Source organism: Daucus carota, chromosome 3 (assembly GCF_001625215.2).
Source record: "Daucus carota subsp. sativus chromosome 3, DH1 v3.0, whole genome shotgun sequence".
Lineage (NCBI taxonomy): Eukaryota > Viridiplantae > Streptophyta > Magnoliopsida > Apiales > Apiaceae > Daucus > Daucus carota.
In genome coordinates, this window is record NC_030383.2 from 15,312,652 (window position 1) to 15,332,187 (window position 19,536).

The 19,536-nt window shown below is 35.8% G+C and overlaps 1 long non-coding RNA gene across 1 annotated transcript; it reads left to right on the forward strand.

Annotated features, from left to right (window-relative positions):
- The first annotated feature begins 16,010 nt into the window (after positions 1-16,010).
- Positions 16,011-18,316, forward strand: LOC108213525 (uncharacterized). Its single transcript, XR_001805303.2, has 3 exons — positions 16,011-16,373; positions 16,826-16,970; positions 17,658-18,316. It is a non-coding gene; the product is annotated as an uncharacterized LOC108213525 (long non-coding RNA).
- The last annotated feature ends 1,220 nt before the right edge of the window (positions 18,317-19,536 follow it).

Genomic DNA, 19,536 nt, shown 5'->3' on the forward strand with positions numbered 1-19,536 from the left:
TTATGCATCACAAATTTTAGAACTAATTAAACATAAACCACTGTAATCGAGCATCACAAATCCCAAAACTAAAACTAAAATCTAAAACTAACATAAATCTTAAACATAAATGGAAAACAAAAGATGAGAGAGAGGTAAAAGAAAGAGTCTGAGTGAGAGAGAGGAACTTACTAAGAGGTGAAATCGAAGTGAGAGCGAGAGCGAAGTGAGCGAAGTGAGTCTGAGTGATAGTGAGAGGGAAGTGAGAGTGAAAACGAGAGGGAAGTGAGAGTGAAAGCGAGCGAGGTGAGAGTGAAATTGGGGAAATAAGGGTTTGAAATCAGTGAAAAAAAAGGGAGAGAATTGGGGGAAGAAAATTGGGGGAGAATAGGACAAGAAAATTGGGTCTAAGGGCTTTAAACCTTTTTGTTTTGAAAGCAAGGCTTTACATATATATTATTAATTAATAATTAATAATTATATTTTATATATTTTTTTTAAATTTAAAATTAAAAAAAGAGTAAAATCTAAAATATCAAAAAATAAGATAAAAAAATGTACCGAATGCGTGGGACGCTTAAAAATTAACTATATATTAACGAGACAAGACACAACTTGAAAAAACGACAAAATTGAGTGTAAAAAAGAATAAATCAGCAGACAACAGTTTGTCTGAAAAAGTACTGTCCTAGTCTGTTACAGATAACGGTTTCCGTGTAATGGACCGTTGTCTAATTAATACAACGGTTTACGAAAAGGAAATCTTTGTCTGAACCGTTTTCCTACAACGTTCGGTTCAGAAAAGGTTGTCCAAAGTTCACCTAGACAATGGTTTTTTATTTAAAAACGCTTGTCTTTATTTCTGTTGGAAGTTTGTCATTTTGAGCACCAATTTGAGTGAGGCTCGGCTACGTGCTCGTGGCGGGTTATGCTTGGATTATGTTCTCCTCCGAGAGAGCTTTCCAATGCATGTTTATTCACTAAAAACGACTAAGGAATGGATGAGTTGTGATGATCCAAAGTTGCTTCCTTGGTAGTGGAAAATTGGAAAAGAGAGCTAGTATCCCACATAGAAAAGAATATGGGCCTTTAATGGGTTTATATAGTAGAACACTCTTGTAGTGTTTAACTTGTGTTAGTGTGTTATGCTCCACCACCTACGTGCGCGCAGGGGGGGGTGCAAATTGCGGGATTTCGAGGCAAATCTCGTGGCTTCGCAAGCCTCGGGCTTTTCCGCATGTGCGACCTGCGGACACGAATGCAGCAAAATCTGGGCCCGAAGAATTACGGACTAGTTTTGCTGAATTTCATTTTCCACTGGGCTTGGGCTCAATTAAATTGACAGAAATTAATTCCGATTTGATTTCGGATTAATTGTTTGGTTTTAAATTAATTCGATTTGATTTCGGATTTAATTTATAACCGTGTGAATTAATTAACGCGTTTTAATTAATTACAAAGCGTAGCGCACAAGTCTTGCATTGCCTATATATATACATTATAGTTTAGGGTTTGCATTGACGAAAAATACACAGCCTCTCACGTCCAAAAACCCTAGCCGCGTCGGTGATAGTTCTCAGCCTTGTTCTAGTTCGTCGAAGGTGCTTACTGCATCGATCAATCCGTTTTATCCTGGGAGCCGATCGTTCATCACATACGGTGAGGGCGAAATACGCTTTAAGGAGACAGTTGCGCACTGGACTCGGATTCTCTTACATATATCCTTCGTTTCTATTCTGTCTCCTACGTTTTGCACACACAAACACTGTTTGATTTTTGCACAGATTGTACAACAATCTTAAAGCGTATTTTATTCTGTTTTACATCTGTGTTTGGTTTGGTTTGATTGAGTGGTTGATTTGGTTTGTTTGCGTGTTGTGATACAGATTTAATGGAGATTGTTAATAATGATATACCCACGAGTGGTACGGCTGTTGATCCCAACGCACTGGTTAATCCAGATGGGGGTCAGACGCAGCAGTCGCAGGCTAACCCCAACGCACTGGTTAATCCAGATGGGGGTGTGCCATCTGGTTCTGGACCTACGCCTGTTGCGCCCTTTGCGCCAGCTATGCCTCATGTGCCTACTGCTCACGCTGAAAGGCCAGAAAAGTTCAACGGAACGAACTTCAAACAGTGGCAGCAGAAGATGTTGTTCTACCTGACTACACTGAATTTGTCTCGCTATCTGAGAGAAGAGACACCTATGCTCGATCACTGCTGAGAGCGATACGCAGGCGGTATTTGCCGTTGATGCATGGAAGCACTCCGACTATATCTGTCGGAACTATGTGCTTAATGGTTTGACTGGCCCGCTGTATGATGTGTACAGTTCGAAGGTCACATCTAAGGACTTATGGGAATCACTTGACCGTAAGTATAAAACCGAAGATGCCGGGGCCAAGAAGTGGATTGTTGGACGCTTTCTTGACTACAAGATGGTGGATTCCAAGACTGTTGACAGTCAGGTGCAAGAGTTGCAGCTGATTATTCATGAGATGCATGCCGAGCGGATGGGTCTCACGGAATCTTTCCAAGTTGCTGCTATGATAGAGAAGCTGCCTCCTGGATGGAAAGATTTTCAGAACTACCTTAAGCATAAGCGAAAGGAGATGACTATGGAGGATCTGATTGTTAGACTTCGCATTGAAGAAAATAACAGGGGATCCGGAAAGAAGCCTATTGTCGGTGAAAAGGCAAATGTGGTGGAGCATGCACAAAGCTCCAAGTCCAAGAAGACCAGTTCCGGGAAAGGGGCTAAACTGGCACCTAAAGGAGGAGTTTCGAAGCCTTCGAAGTTCCAAGGAAAGTGCTTCAATTGTGATAAAGTTGGTCATAGGTCTGCTGACTGCAGGAAGCCTAAGAAGACAAACAAGAAGAAGGAAGCAAACATGGTTGATGATATCTCCAAGGAGATAGGTGATATAGACCTCTGTGCTACGGTCTCTGAGGTGAACCTGGTTGGATCTAATCCGCGAGAATGGTGGATTGATACTGGAGCATCTAGGCATATTTGCTCCGACAAGGCGACTTTCTCTAGCCTTGTAGCTTCTGATGCTGGTGAGAAGCTCTACATGGGAAACTCTGCGACTTCTACCATTGAAGGGGAAGGCACGGTGATTCTGAAGATGACCTCTGGGAAGAATCTGACTCTGAAGAATGTACTTTATGTTCCTGATATTCGCAAGAACCTTGTGTCCGGTTCTTTGTTGAGTAAACATGGCTTTCGCATTGTAATAGAGTCAGATAAAGTTGTTTTGTCTAAGAGTGGTATGTTTGTAGGCAAGGGCTATGCTAGTGATGGGCTGTTTAAGCTCAATGTAATGTCCGTTAAGGAAAATAATGAAATGAAGAATTCTTCTGCTTACTTGCTTGAGTCTCCTAATTTATGGCATGCTAGATTAGGACATGTGAATTATGACACTTTACGAAGATTAAGTGCAAAAGAATACATACCAAAACTAACTATTGATTCAAAACATAAGTGTGGAACTTGTGTTGAGGCAAAATTAACGAGATCATCTTTTAAACGTGTGGAAAGAAACACCAAGGTGCTGGACCTAATACATAGCGATATATGTGATTTGAAATTCGCTCCAACAAGAGGAGGAAACAAGTATTTTATTACATTCATAGATGACTGTACAAAATACTGTTATATATATTTGCTGAAAAGCAAAGATGAAGCTATAGATAAATTTAAAATCTATAAGGAAGAAGTCGAGAGACAACAAAATGAGAAAATCAAAAGGATTCGTAGTGATCGTGGAGGTGAATATGTTGAACCTTTTGGGGAATTCTGTTCACAACATGGTATAATCCATGAGGTCACTGCACCATACTCCCCTCAGTCAAATGGAGTGGCTGAGAGGAAGAATCGCACTCTCAAGGAGATGATGAATGCGATGTTGCTAAGCTCTGGACTTCCGCAATCAATGTGGGGGGAAGCCATCTTAAGCGCAAATAATATTTTAAATATTACGATGCGCAAGAATAAGGATGTGAGTCCTTATGAAATGTGGGAGAAAAAGAAACCGAGTTACAAACACCTGAAAGTGTGGGGGTGCCTTGCTAAGGTACTGATCCCTACACCTAAGAAGGTGAAGATTGGTCCGAAAACCGTGGATTGTATCTTCATCGGATATCCTCCGCGTAGTACAGCATATCGTTTTCTTGTGTATGATTCTAAGATTCCTGAGATTCAAAAGAATACGATCATGGAATCAAGAAATGCCTCATTCTTTGAGACTACGTTTCCTTGTAATCCAAGAAACGAGCACCCTACGACATCTAAACGAACTCATGAATCTGTAGATGATGAAAATGAGAATGATGAAAGTGAAGATGAAAATGTGGGGGTTGTGAGGAGGAGCAAAAGACAACGAACGGAGAAATCTTTTGGGTCAGACTTCATGACCTATTTGCTCGAAGAAGGTGATCCGAAAACCTATAAGGAAGCGGTCACCTCACCTGATGGACCTATGTGGAAAGAGGCCATCAAAAGTGAAATTGTGATTCTATATTACAGAATCACACTTGGGAATTAGTGGACCTGCCACCTGGTTGTAAAGCACTAGGCAGCAAATGGGTTTTCAAAAAGAAATTGAAACCTGACGGAACCATTGATAAGTATAAGGCCAGACTTGTAATCAAAGGATACAAGCAACAGAAAGGCCTTGATTATTTTGATACGTATTCTCCTGTGATGAGAATCACGTCTATAAGGATGATGTTTGCAATCGCTGCGATGCGAAACTTGACAGTGCATCAGATGGATGTGAAAACAGCTTTTCTAAATGGGGATATAGATGAGGAAATCTATATGGAACAACCTGAAGGGTTTGCTGTCCCTGGGCAAGAAAGGAAAGTCTGTAAATTAGTGAAATCACTATATGGCTTGAAGCAAGCGCCTATGAAATGGCATGAGAAATTTGATGAAGTCGTGTTAGCACACAACTTCAAGATCAACGAATGTGATAGCTGTGCCTATTATAAGGATGACGAGAGCGGTTATGTCATGATGACATTGTATGTGGATGATCTACTCATTGCCGGAAGCAATGAAAAAGTGATCAAATCCACAAAGGACATGTTAAAATCAAGATTTGACATGAAAGACATGGGACTCGCAAATGTAATTTTAGGAATCCAAATTTCTAGAACATCAGAGGGTCTCGCACTAAGTCAACCTCATTACGTTGACAAGATCCTTGAGAGGTTTCTTAAGGATGATACTGAGAAAGCTAGGACACCTGTGGATATGACTTTACATCTATCCAAGAATAAAGGTGAGGGGGTCTCTCAGTTGGAGTACTCTAGGATAATTGGAAGTCTGATGTACTTAATGAGTTGTACAAGACCAGACATTGCATACTCAATTAGCAAGTTGAGTAGGTTCACGAGTAATCCTGGAAATGATCACTGGAAAGCGATCATAAGGGTACTAAGGTACCTAAGGGGAACTCGAGACTATGGATTGCACTATGGCAGATACCCAGCAGTATTAGAAGGATATACTGACGCAAACTGGATATCTAGCAAGAAGGCGCTAAAGTCTACGAGTGGCTATGTGTTTACACTAGCTGGAGCAGCAGTATCATGGAAATCCTCCAAGCAAACGGTTATAACTCACTCCACAATGGAAGCTGAGTTTGTGGCTTTAGATAAATGTGCTGAAGAGGCTGAATATCTACGCCAATTTCTGGAGGATATTCCAAGATGGCCGAGGCCTGTGACTGCAATAGGGATACACTGTGATAGTCAATCCGCTATTGGCAGAGCACAGAGCACAATGTATAATGGAAAGTCCCGTCATATACGACGACGACATAGTTCCATTAGACAATTAATCTCAACCGGAATTATCACTATTGACTATATACCGTCAAAGGATAATATTGCGGATCCGCTAACCAAAGGGTTACCAAGAGAAGTGGTTGAGAAATCATCGAGAGGAATGGGTCTTAAGCCTATAGCTTAACGGCATCATGGTGGACACCCAACCATTGCTGACTGGAGATCCCAAGAACTTGGTTCAATGGGACAACTAAATCATGATGACCTAATCACTGTGGGGGTAACCCCTGGCCTGTTCCTGTGATGAAGAAACAGTGAGACCCGTAAGGTACGAGGTTAAGCCTTGAGCTTTTAATGATCTTTGGTGAATACATGGAGTGGTACACGCATGGAATTCAGTTGAGTAAACGCGGGTTACTCTATAAGATAAAGATCACCTATGTAGGAGAGAAGTGGGGCCGCTTCAAAGGAGAATTGCAAGGCACAATTCTTTAGAAACTCCCGCAGAACCAGGACGATGTTCCATGGCCAAAATGGACATACTCATGAGAACTGAACAAGTCAGAAAGGATATAGTGATAAGTATATCATCGTTTACACAAACGGTCGAACAGTTCAAGGACAAGCACGTCCACTGTCTACCAGTAAAGTCGATGTGCTTATTCGAGCGAAGGTTCAAGGAGCATTCTCTACCTATCGTATGCTATATCTGATCGCAGAAACTATCACCAAAAGTCAAACCCCGTGTCTGTCTGTCTGGTGTGTGCTACTGGAAATCATCAATCTCACCCATGTGGGGGATTGTTGGAAGTTTGTCATTTTGAGCACCAATTTGAGTGAGGCTCGGCTACGTGCTCGTGGCGGGTTATGCTTGGATTATGTTCTCCTCCGAGAGAGCTTTCCAATGCATGTTTATTCACTCAAAACGACTAAGGAATGGATGAGTTGTGATGATCCAAAGTTGCTTCCTTGGTAGTGGAAAATTGGAAAAGAGAGCTAGTATCCCACATAGAAAAGAATATGGGCCTTTAATGGGTTTATATAGTAGAACACTCTTGTAGTGTTTAACTTGTGTTAGTGTGTTATGCTCCACCACCTACGTGCGCGCAGGGGGGGGTGCAAATTGCGGGATTTCGAGGCAAATCTCGTGGCTTCGCAAGCCTCGGGCTTTTCCGCGTGTGCGACCTGCGGACACGAATGCAGCAAAACCTGTGAATTAATTAACGCGTTTTAATTAATTACAAAGCGTAGCGCACAAGTCTTGCATTGCCTATATATATACATTATAGTTTAGGGTTTGCATTGACGAAAAATACACAGCCTCTCACGTCCAAAAACCCTAGCCGCGTCGGTGATAGTTCTCAGCCTTGTTCTAGTTCGTCGAAGGTGCTTACTGCATCGATCAATCCGTTTTATCCTGGGAGCCGATCGTTCATCACATACGGTGAGGGCGAAATACGCTTTAAGGAGACAGTTGCGCACTAGACTCGGATTCTCTTACATATATCCTTCGTTTCTATTCTGTCTCCTACGTTTTGCACACACAAACACTGTTTGATTTTTGCACAGATTGTACAACAATTTCTCCTTCACTTGTTCATAACGCGCGCTTAATTATTTTGAATTTTCCCTTCTGATATATTTTAATTTATTTCTGGCAACTTTGTTTTTCCAGAGCGGAATAAGTGTGACTTTTTGTGGGGAATATATCGACATCGTCATAGGAAGCTCAAAGTTGCAGTAGAGGAAACAATGGTTGTCGACATGGATATTGATTCAGAGGAAGTCGACATGGAAGTCGACATGATAGGTGGAGAAACTGTAGGCACGGTTGATGTTGTAGTTCCAAAGCAGTTGACTGAGTGCGATATTGACATTTCACCAGGATTTAGCCCATCAATGAGGGGACAATGGAAGACGAAGATAAAACAGAAAGTTTGGAAGTTTTAATGGAACAACCAGAGTTGACCTAGATGTTTATACAACCGTCCTGATTAATGACTGCAATCTCCTCTTCATAGGAGGTAATAAATGTTTAGGATATAATGTGATGGCAAACAAACCTCATGTGTAAGAATGTTGTTTTCTTCTTTACAAATGGTCTGGAAGGTTTGTAGGGCCTGAATTGAAATTATTTCGACATTGAGCATGTTTTGAAATGTTTTTGCTGAGGAACCTTGATGACCTCAGAGATGTAAAGAAATTGCTGCCTTGAAAATAAAAGCTTCCTAACTGTTTGTAGTGTAAATTTCAAAGCTAGAGTTTACTATGCGTTCATGTTCAACTTATCAAACAGATTTATCATTTATTAAAAGAAGTAACATAAATAGAAATTTCCAACTGTATATAATATTGCGCATATTTATCAGAGGAAGAATCATCTGTGGCATACAAATCGATAATTTGCTCAGATGATTAAATTTCAGACAGGATAATTGCTCCCTGGCATATATGGTGTAGCTGGGAGCTGGTTTTCTAAATTTCTTAAAAATAGGAATCATATTTATGATTTTTCAAAAATAATAATTAACTTATTACAATCATTCAAAAATTAGTCATAGGAATATTTAGAAAATTGAACTTACAATAATAACTAAATTATTACATAGCTTAAAATATTTACATGTTTTTCAATATATATAGCAGTACCTTTTTTGATGTTGGAAAGTACAAAATTTAAAAACATATAATATATATCTCATGTGTAAGTTTTATTAGAGATATTTAACCATCTACTTAATTAATTTATTTTAATCTATTATAATAACTTTTACATAAAAATATATAATACAATATTAAATTCTCGTATAATCTTTCCGGTGATTCTTCTTTTCCCGGAATACGTTTTTTCTCAATAGAGGTCTATTGGTCTTTATTTTAAAGATGTCTTGTATTTCTTTCGAAAAGACTACTTTTTAAATATTTTTGAAGGATCTTCTCGTTATATATGTTTATGTTTAGCTCACCTTCTCATTATTTCTCATTTTTTTAGGACGGATAACTTACGATGATCTAGTAGGTGTCTAGACTTACGACGAAAAACAAATCCGTCTTATATTCGTTTATTTAAATATTTTCTTCAATTAAAAAATAATCAAAAATGTTTGGTCCTCGGATGATGACGTTTTGATATTAGAACTTACGACGGCAACACCTTCCGTCGTAAATTCACTTATATAAATTTTATTTTATTTTTGAATAAAAATTAATCCAAAATATTCCATTCAGACGAACGACGTTGTTTAGTACTGAAACTTACGATGGCTCTCACATTCTGTCGCAAGAATGAAACAAAAAATATGAAACTGTGGGTCCATAATGTATATACGATGAAAGTTTCTGTCATAAATGTCCAACTGACAACAAACTATACGTCTTAATTTTAACTATGATTATAATGGAATTGTGGGCCCTATCGGATCAACTTAAACTATGATTATAATAGAATTGTGGGCCCTACCAGATCAACTTACGACGCTGTTTTATATTTACGATATTTGACCAAATTTACGACGCACATAGAAAATTATGACGGTTTTTCGAACTTACTAGTTGAGCAAAAATGACACAATTTTCAGTCATAATTAAATTTGTAACTTACGACGGATTTAAGGTTTAATTTCCGTCGTAAATAGCTAGTGTCATATCAAAATTTAAGTTTATTTCCAAAAGCATCTAACCACTTTCATGTGATAGGTTTAAAATAAAAAGAACAAGGTGTGTGAGCTTTCTATACTTTGGTATATATCTTAAGTATAAGATAAGTTTAAAATAAAAGGCAAAAACATTTTGTGCACTAATAAACATCCGCATTATAAAAACATTGATCAAATAATGATCATAAAGTAGCAATATAGGCACACAATAAGAAAACCAAATATTTCCGGTTATAAATGAATGTATATTCAATTATTCATGGCTTTTGTGCCACATAGAAGGGAGAACATTCTAATAGAAAGACATCACATTCTTATTATCAATGAGACAATCATCTCCATCATCTTCCTTCGGTTCTGCACCCTCTTGTTCATGTTGGATCTGCAGTAGTTGTCGGTGTAGTCTTCCTACGCTTGTTAGACAATACTGTGGGAGCACGGATCTCTTTCTTCTTGGAACTTCGAAGCTGAGTAGATTAGGTTTTTCTGATATTACCAAATCAGTAAAAAAGATTCATAAATCGTTTGTAAGTGAGATATATACAAGATATTCTGCACATTATACAAGATATATTATGTTCTTTTTGTCCCTAAATAAGTTATAAGTATTTTAATTTACTTGATGTTAGCATTTATATGTAACAAATTGCGGTGCACATATTTCAACATTCCATCATTTTCCTTGATGTTTAAGTGTCTAACCTGCAGTACTTGGCTCATGTATCTTAGCTGATCCATGCCTAGGAATATAGTCAGCAAGAGTTCCTTGTACTCGCCACCTAGTACCACACGCGTTGCATAAAATTGGCTTCTCAGCTGGGCCAGTTCTCCAGAGTCCTGTTTCTGTTCCATTGAACACAATAAATATAGCTTTATGCCAACACATTGCAATATATATTAAGAAACGAAAGGCACAAAATAGAGAAAGCTAATTAAAAACAAGGACCACTCAATGACTGATTCCTAAACATACTCCACTACTTAACTTCTTAAGCTAAACTTCCTAAAATATCAGACAACTGGAATAGCTCAAACAAATATCAGACATTATTTATTGGGTGTTGGCCCTCTAGTCTCGCAATTTGGGAGGAAAAGGCCCCAAACATTAGTATCAGAAAAGATGGCCATGATCTATCACATGGTTACATGGGACGGGGTTCGATACGAAACGTGGTACGAAATCGAAAACGTGGAAGGCTACCTTCAACGTTTCCGGTACGAGGGAACGTATGGGTACGAGGGAACGCAGGGGTACGAGGGAACGTACTGGTACGATATATTCTTAAATTAAATTTAATTATACTATTATATCATTGCAAGTACTTGAGATATGGACTATGGAGCTTTTTACTTCAGCCAAAAAACTTAAAATCTAAACTAAGCATGTAAGCTAAAAGGAAGTACACACAAATATAAGAAATAAGACTTTAGATTTAAGAATCACATACACTGTTCATATTAGAATTCAAAATCAGAGTCATCAGGCAATTCTTATATTAAAAATTTGAATCATGAAACATACATAAGCTTGAACTCAGAGACTTAAACTCTAAAAGACTTAAACTTATCTTCACTTCTTCAGTACTTCTTTCTTTTAGATGCTTGTGTTGTGTTTTCCTCTTCAGGCCTTTCCCCCCACCTCAATTCCTCTAGTCTTGTCGCTGAATCATCTAGATAAGTCACCTCTGGATTAATATCCCACTTCCAATATGGCCCATCATTATAGTTCTTCGTGAAACGCGAAATGAGCCTGATGTTGCTATGAATATAGACCAATTTATCAGCACGCACAGAATTGAGTCGGTTTCTTTTTACATTGTGAATATAAGAGTACGTACTCCATATTCTTTCTGCTGATGAGCTACTTATCGGCTGTGACAGTACTTTCTTAGCAATTTCAGCTAGCTCCGGTGTTTCAGCCCCATAAGTCGACCACCAAGAAATAGGACTCATTGTAACAGCGTCAATTCGTTGCAGCGAGTGTCCCAAATATGCCTTCTTTAGCCTGAAATTTAGCCAACTGCATACGGAAAACTCGCCTTTCCTCTTCATCTTCTCCAACCTTGTCAAAAGCCCTAAGAACTCCATTAACAACTTCCCTATCACAATTTGGAGATCGCCTGGGCTCCCCACCCGGAGCAGGAGAATTCAGGTAATTGACATCATAAAAAAACGGATTAAGAGCAAATCCTAAGCAATGCATAGGAATGTTCATTTTTTCCCATCTAGAAACCATTATTTCTTTCATTTTCTCATAATTTGCATGATGTTTATTGTGAGCCATTATATCACTAACCTCTCCGATCATGCAATCCATCTTTTCATACACCTCTCCCATTTTTTGTCCCTCGCCGTCAGCAAATTTTATCATGTAATATATTGGCTTAGTGATAGCCAAAATATTTTCAACTTCGTCCCAAAAATCTTCATCAGCTATCGTGGCTGCTACTTCCTTTCCAAGTTCTTTTGCATGTTCATCACCAGAAGCCAACCATTCTTTCCATAGTCTTACTACTGTACATGTAGCTAATGCTTCTCTACAATCTAACAACCTCCTTAATAACAAGTAATGGGACCCAAATCTAGTTTTTGCAACTTTTAACAACTCAAGACCAGAATGATTCCTAAATATATCATGAGCACGATCGTGATTTAAAAAATATTTGACAATATTTTTTGCTCTGATGTAGGTACCACTCATCCACAAAAAGTTAGAAGCAAAATCCTTGAATATTAAATTTAAAGTGTGAACGACACATGGAGACCAGAATATATGTTTATGTACCTTCTCAATTTCTCTCCCTGCTGCTTTACAGTTTGCTGCATTATCTGTTACAACTTGAAGAACATTGGAAGGGCCTATCTCGTCAATTGATTTAAGGAGGAATTCCGCTATTGCTTTTCCTGTTTTTTCTATTCACGCAAAATCTTCTGCATATAAAAACATTGATCCTCGGCTGTTTGATGCAATTACATTGATCAGCGGCTTGTCTTTGATATTAGTCCAGCCATCGGAGACTATAGAAGTCCCCTGTGTTGTCCACGTCTCAGTGATAGGAATGCATTGTCTTTCGACTTCTCTCTTGCAATCATCAAGTAGAGAAGTTCTGGCTCTATCAGCAGATGGAGGTTTGTAATCTTTCGGAGCATTTTTGATTGCTTGAGTCATAGAAACCATTTCTGGACTTCTCAAAACGTTGAATGGAATCCCATTAGCACATAAAAATCTCATAATAGCTATATCAACCTCATGTCTCTCTAGATTACCAAAAGCTTTTTCAATGGGACTTATGTTGGCTGCAACAGGAACTTTGCTATTGATAGTAGATCTTGTTAATGATGATGAAATACCAACTTGTTCAGCATCCTGCACTTTCTTCTTTATTTGTTGAAGCAGCGTGCGATTAGACAACATGGCAGAACATCGACCAATTTCAGCCTTAACTCCCGCGGGTGCACCGAAAAAATGATGATGGATTCTTGTATATGAGCTGCTAGCAGTCTTGTTACAGTGTTTACACCTCCATCTCTTAGTTCCTCCAGCATTCTTACCCTTTGCTGCATCAATCAATACAACTTCATCAAACAGAGGCTTTCCTGAATTAGAGTTAAAAGACCCCTGATTTGAACCCATCTGCTGACTTGCATCCTCACCATCTTCTAAATTTACAAAAGTTGTGTTGGGTGTTTGACTTGATCACTACAACAAAACTGGCATCAGACAACACTGATCAGACAACGCACGGTGAAAAAAACGTTGTTTGGAAAAAAGACACAACACTTTCTTTTCATCCTCGAAAAACTATTGTCTAACACCTACGACCTACAACGGTTAAAAAACTGTTGTCTAGTAAATTCAATCAGACAACGGTATCTTAACTGTGGTATTGTGTAATGATGCATGTTAGACAACTGTTTTCAGAGCCGATGTGTGAAGAGACTTCAGACAATATTTCAAGAAACCGTTGTTAAAATTAGACAAGTGTTTTATTTTTTGTGTTTTTTACCAGCAGTTCAAACAAGGGTTTTATATAGTGTTGTGTGACTGGAAAGCTAACATACAAGTGTTTTTGTTAGCATCGTAACATGGCCTTATAGACAAGCCTCTACTAATAATAAAATGTTGTCTAACTGAATGAATTTTAAGAAAATAAATGTACATAAGAGAGTGCAAAGATTCAAAAGTCCTAACCAAAGTTATAACAAAATAATCAATTTCTTGATAGTCATAGGTTTTTCTTGCATTAGATCAAGAATTGATCAAGGAAATGCGAATTTTTAACTCATTAAAATGAAAATTTATTATACAACGGATTCCTTCCCACAAACCGTTGTCTACACTACTTTTATACAACGGATTTTTTGTGAAGCGTTTTTTGAGCCTAATTTAGACAATGGATTCTCTAACAACGGTATAACTTTCATAACAGTTGTTTCATTTTCAATGATACAACATATGTGCTTATAAAAACCATTATTTGTTAGACACTACAAGACAAAAAATACCTTTTCACAAGAAGACAAAATTTAAAATTAACTAGTATTATTAAAAAAACATACAAAATAAACATAAAAAAATTTAATTTTTTTATACATGACTAATATTGTTGGTTCTCGACATCCATACGGTTAGATCATCAAAATAAATATTTATAAATTAATACAGAGCTAATCATATACATAACATAGATTCTATCCAGTACTTTCTAAATTGTAAACATAAAACACATACATATACTTACGTTCGAAGTACAAAATTGTCTAGGTATTACAAATAATCAATACATATTTGCATATATGCATAATATAAAAATATATTTAAATACAAAGAGTAGAAAAACAATAATTGATCAAGGAAATGCGAATTTTTAACTCATAAAAATGAAAGTATATTATATAACGGTTTTCATCCCATAAACCGTTGTCTACACTACTTTTATACAACGGGTTTTCCCTGAAACGTTGTTTGAGCCTAATTTAGACAATGGATTCTCTTACAACGGTATAACTTGCGTAACAGTTGTGTCATTTTTAATGATACAACAAAGTTACGTATTAAAACCATTGTCTGTTAAACACTACAGGACAAAATATATCTTTTTACAATAATACAAAATTTACGTTTGACTAATATTGTTAAAAAACATACAAAATAAACATAAAAAATTTTAAATTTTTTTATACATGACTAATATTGTTAGTTCTCGACATCGGTACGGTCAGATCATCGAAACAAATATTTATAAATTAATACAGAGCTAATCATATACATAACAAGGATTCTATTGAGTACTTTCTAAATTGTAAACATAAAACACATACTAATACTCACGTCCGAACTACAAAATTATCTTTATAGTACAAATAAATGATAGATATTGCCATATATGCATAATACAAATATATCTGTTAAGACATAGAGTACAAAAACAAGAATTGATCAAGGAAATGCGAATTTTTAACTCTTTAAAAATGAAAGTTTATTATACAACGGTTTCCCTCCCAAAAACCATTGTCTACACTGCTAATTACATACAACAGGTTTTTCCCGAAACGTTGTTTGAGCTTATGCTAGACAACAGATTTTGTTACAACGGTATAATATCCATAACAATTGTGTTTTTTTAACTCATACAACACACGTGCGTATAGAACCGTTGTCTGTTAGACACTAAAAGACAAAAATTACCTTTTTACAATAAGACAAAATTTACGATTGACTAGTTTTGTTAAAAAAAGCATACAAAATAAACATAAAAAAATATAATTTTCTTTATACATGACTAATATTGTTAGTTATTAACATCTGTACGGCCAGATCATCTAAAAAAATATTTATAAACTAATACAGAGCAAATGTTATAGATAACAAAATTTCTATCCAGTGCTCCCCAAATTGTAAACATAAAACACATACTTATACTCAACGTCCGAACTACAAACTTATCTTCTTATTACAAATGAACAATACAAATTTGGACATATACAAATATAAATATATTATTTAGATAATAAGTACAAAAATAAGAATTGATCAAGGATACCAGAATATTTATCTCCTAAAAAAATATATTATACAACGATTTCCTTTCAATACAAACTGAAAAAGAAATTAATACAGAGTTAACCTTATAAAAAATAAAACTTCTATTTAGTACATCCTATATTGTAAATATAAAATATATACTAATACTCACGTTTGAACAATAAAAATGTCTTTTTATTACAAATGAACAATGCATTTTTGTGTATATGCATAATATAAATATATTTTATTTAGACAAAGAGTAAAAAAACAAAATACATCAAGAAAATGTGAATTTTTAAATTTTAAAAAATTATTATTATTTATTAAATAATTTTATTTAATTCTTAAGTTTAGGAAGATTTTCACAAATAACGAAAATAATTAAATATTAACATCTACATGGATTAAAATAGTTTTCAAATTTTATTTATTATGAAAATTTTGTAATCAACTATAAAAATATAATTTAAAAAATTCATTTATTCATAATTCAACTCCATGAATATTACAATACATTGATTTTGTTATCTATATCATAATTATTTTTATCTCACAGGATCAACTGATTGCATTTCCCTCTACCAAAAAATTTCAGTTCCCCCTTTACTTTTTCATCCAAATTTTCGTTCCCCCCATTTTTTCAACCTAAACTTTGTAAGTGAGAGATTTAGTTGAATCTCTCTTCTTGTACATCTGTCTTTTTCTCTTTCTCTCGCTACTGTTAATTTGGTATATACATATCCTTCCCTCTCTTCCCTCGTCTCTCCTTCTCCTCCCTTTCCGTCTCCTGTCCTCTCCATCTGATTATCAACCGAGCTTACTCAGATGTGTTGCCATCTACGGTGACCCACCAGCTGTTTGATGCCGATGTTGACCATTCTTTTAAGTTTAACAACAACCCACCTGATGATGAGGTAAAAGAATGATTTTTAGGTGTGATTATATTTGATTTTGCGGATAAATTTTGCATCTCTGTGAGATTTCGGTGTGTTTGTGTGTGATTTGAGCTATAGTTGTATAGTTTAGAGTAAATATAGTGATGGCTGTTGGTTGGATTTTGATTTTTGGGGTTAAGGTTTGTATCATATTTAAGTTTGTATGTGTGATGTGTGTTTATGTGCCTTTAATCACCTTTTTTTTAAATGTTCACTTACTTATTTAAACTTACACAGATTTTTCTATTGAGAAAATACAAGGTTTTATGAGTGACCCTAAGCTGCTGTTGAAAATGAAATCTTATAAATTGATCAATATCACCAGGTTCATTGGTTCAAATACTTTGAAGAACCAATATATATTAGATTTGGTGTTTTACATTAGTGGTAAGAATAACATCTAATGTTATGTTGTTTAATTTGTCTTATAGGCTGAACGAAAATCTCATGGCGAACTTACTATCTCACCAACACTATATAGATGATGTTTAGTGCAGAGGTTTGTTGATCAGAGAGTTTAATCCATTGTCACATGGTGAGACAGGAGAAAATTCATTGACTCATATTCTCTTTCAGGTCTTCCATTATACCACTGTTCTCTAATTTCCTTTGTAACTGGTATATGTGCCGAATTGGTTTTTTTAAAGGCCCATATGTGTTTTTGGAATCATATCTAAGGAGTTGCCAACTGCAACTCTGTGATACTTGTAGCCAAATCTCTGTTGTCAATAGCTTCTTAAATTCACATATGTACACTTACTCTCTTAGGGAATAAATTGTGACCACAGTCTGGGATTAAGTTATAGATTTTGTTCCTTTGTACCTTACTTGGTAGTTTATTATCCTTAAGAAAAGTAAAAGCCTCTGCCTTGCATGTTTCTTCTAAGAACGGAACTCGTTTTAAGACTAACAGTGTCTGTCTCCATTATTGTACTACAACAGAAGCTAGCAGTAAAGATGGAGGCGAGGTAACTTTTTAAGCTATATATCATATATGGTCATTAACTCTTTTATAAGTAGAAAGATTTTTGGGAGGGGGACTGAAAATGCCAACTTTATCATTGATTCACATATTATTTGTTAGTATCCTATTAATGATTAATAGGCCAGAAAGGATATGGATAACCTATTTATTGTATGTTTTTATGTTGCTTCCAAGACTTCTTGTGTGGCAAATTTATTGTTTTTCATGTGATTTCTACTGACATAATTCTATATATGAAGTAGGTAATTTCATCATAGTTTGGATTCTTTATGTTTTAGGTTCATGCTCGTTCTCTTTTGAACATTTTTGCTTGTGGCAAATATGTTAACTACATATTTAAGCAACATGCTTTAGTGCACAGAGTGCTGCTTGCTTTAGTGCACAGAGTGCTGCTGTCATGCTACCATCCGAACGAAGAATCCTGCCAGCAATCTGCCAAGTCACAGATGAACTCTAGATTCCATTACTGCACCACCAAGGCAGCCAATGATGGACCTCACAACTATAGAAACACATATTGACTCATATACAAGGCCAAGTTGATTAATTTTCGGTGACGTTGCAATTAAGGATAGATTAATTTATGTTTTGTTTATTATATATCTTTAGGTTTTAGATATTTGGGATTTGTCATCCTCACGGGACATATTGGTGGATATTTGATGATATATTTGGTTGGTTGTAATGGTGTTTATTAGTTCGGAATGATAACTTTTGTTTACAAATTTTTGAATTGTTAATTACATTTTCTTGCCTAGCTTGTTAATTTCTTATTACAAAACTATTGTCCAAACAAATGATTTACAAGAGTAATGAAATAGAAACAATTGTCCAAATAATTAAAAGACAACAAATTGGCAGGAAGAAAACCATTGTATGAAATAACCAAACACAAAAGAAAAAGAAAAGAAAACCGTTGTGTGAAAGTCTACAAACAATGTAATTTGAAAAACAAAATTGTTTTATAAGAGACATACAAACAACTTAATAATAGAGCTAAAACCATTGTCTAAATGGATATTCTTCAAGCATTTGTAGAACAAAAAACATTGTACAAGAGCTTTCGCACAACTGCCACAAAAGTTAAAATATTGTTAGAAGGGTCCTTATACAAGTGTTCTTGTGCTCTAAACCCGTTGTGATAGAGAGTAAAACACGAGCATCTCTACTTCAAATTTCGTTGTATAATCCTCTTACCAACAAGTTTAGCTAACTCTTAAAACTGTTGTGGATAGTCTTACTAACAACACAAATTTGTAAAACGACTATTGTTAAGAAGCGTTTATAACAACACTCCTTTTAAGAGTAACGTTGTTGTTTCTAGGTGTTGCACAACATTTTATTTAGCGTAAACCATCGTGTTGCGCACTATCACACAACGGTACGCCCGTTGTCTGATATGCATATCAGACAGCGTCTCGATAGACCACGGTTTTCTGAGGTCTCAGACAACGGGCAAAAACCGTTGTCTGATGCTGTTTTCCTTGTAGTGGATATTTGATTTTGTGTTTGTTCTGTGGGCTGTGTGGGTTGTGTGGGTTCTCTCTGGACTGATGCTTTCTTTCCGAATGCCATAGTACTGTGAATCTGTGATTAGAAAGGTTTAGGGGATTAATATGATATACTGATGTTTATATATAAGTCAAGTCTGGGACTCTGGGACTCTGGGTAATAGACTAACAGGTTGGCTGGCTTTTCAATTTACCAAGCACTGACGTTTCAATTTTTAACATTTTATCACGGAGGAAATTGCATAGCCTACTAAAATTACTAGTTCAACATGCATATAAAATTTAAAAGCATAAAATATATTATCGTATTAAAATAATATATTTTATTTAACAATATATGAATAATTATAATTTCTTATTTTTAAAATATAACCAATCATCGGAACATAGTGTCTTACAATTTTCAAATAAATTTAATATACTAATTATATTCATCGAAAAACGTCCGCTAAACATGATTATAGACCGCATTAAAAGAAAATTTTGGAAATTGGGATATTGATTGTCATTATAAACTCCTCATATCAAAAATACATGATTGGGAATATATAATATGCAAATTGATCAACAAATAAAATGATTATAAATATTTGTAAAGATGTATATTGTCGAATATATATAGCATATTGATGTATTGTCATATAAT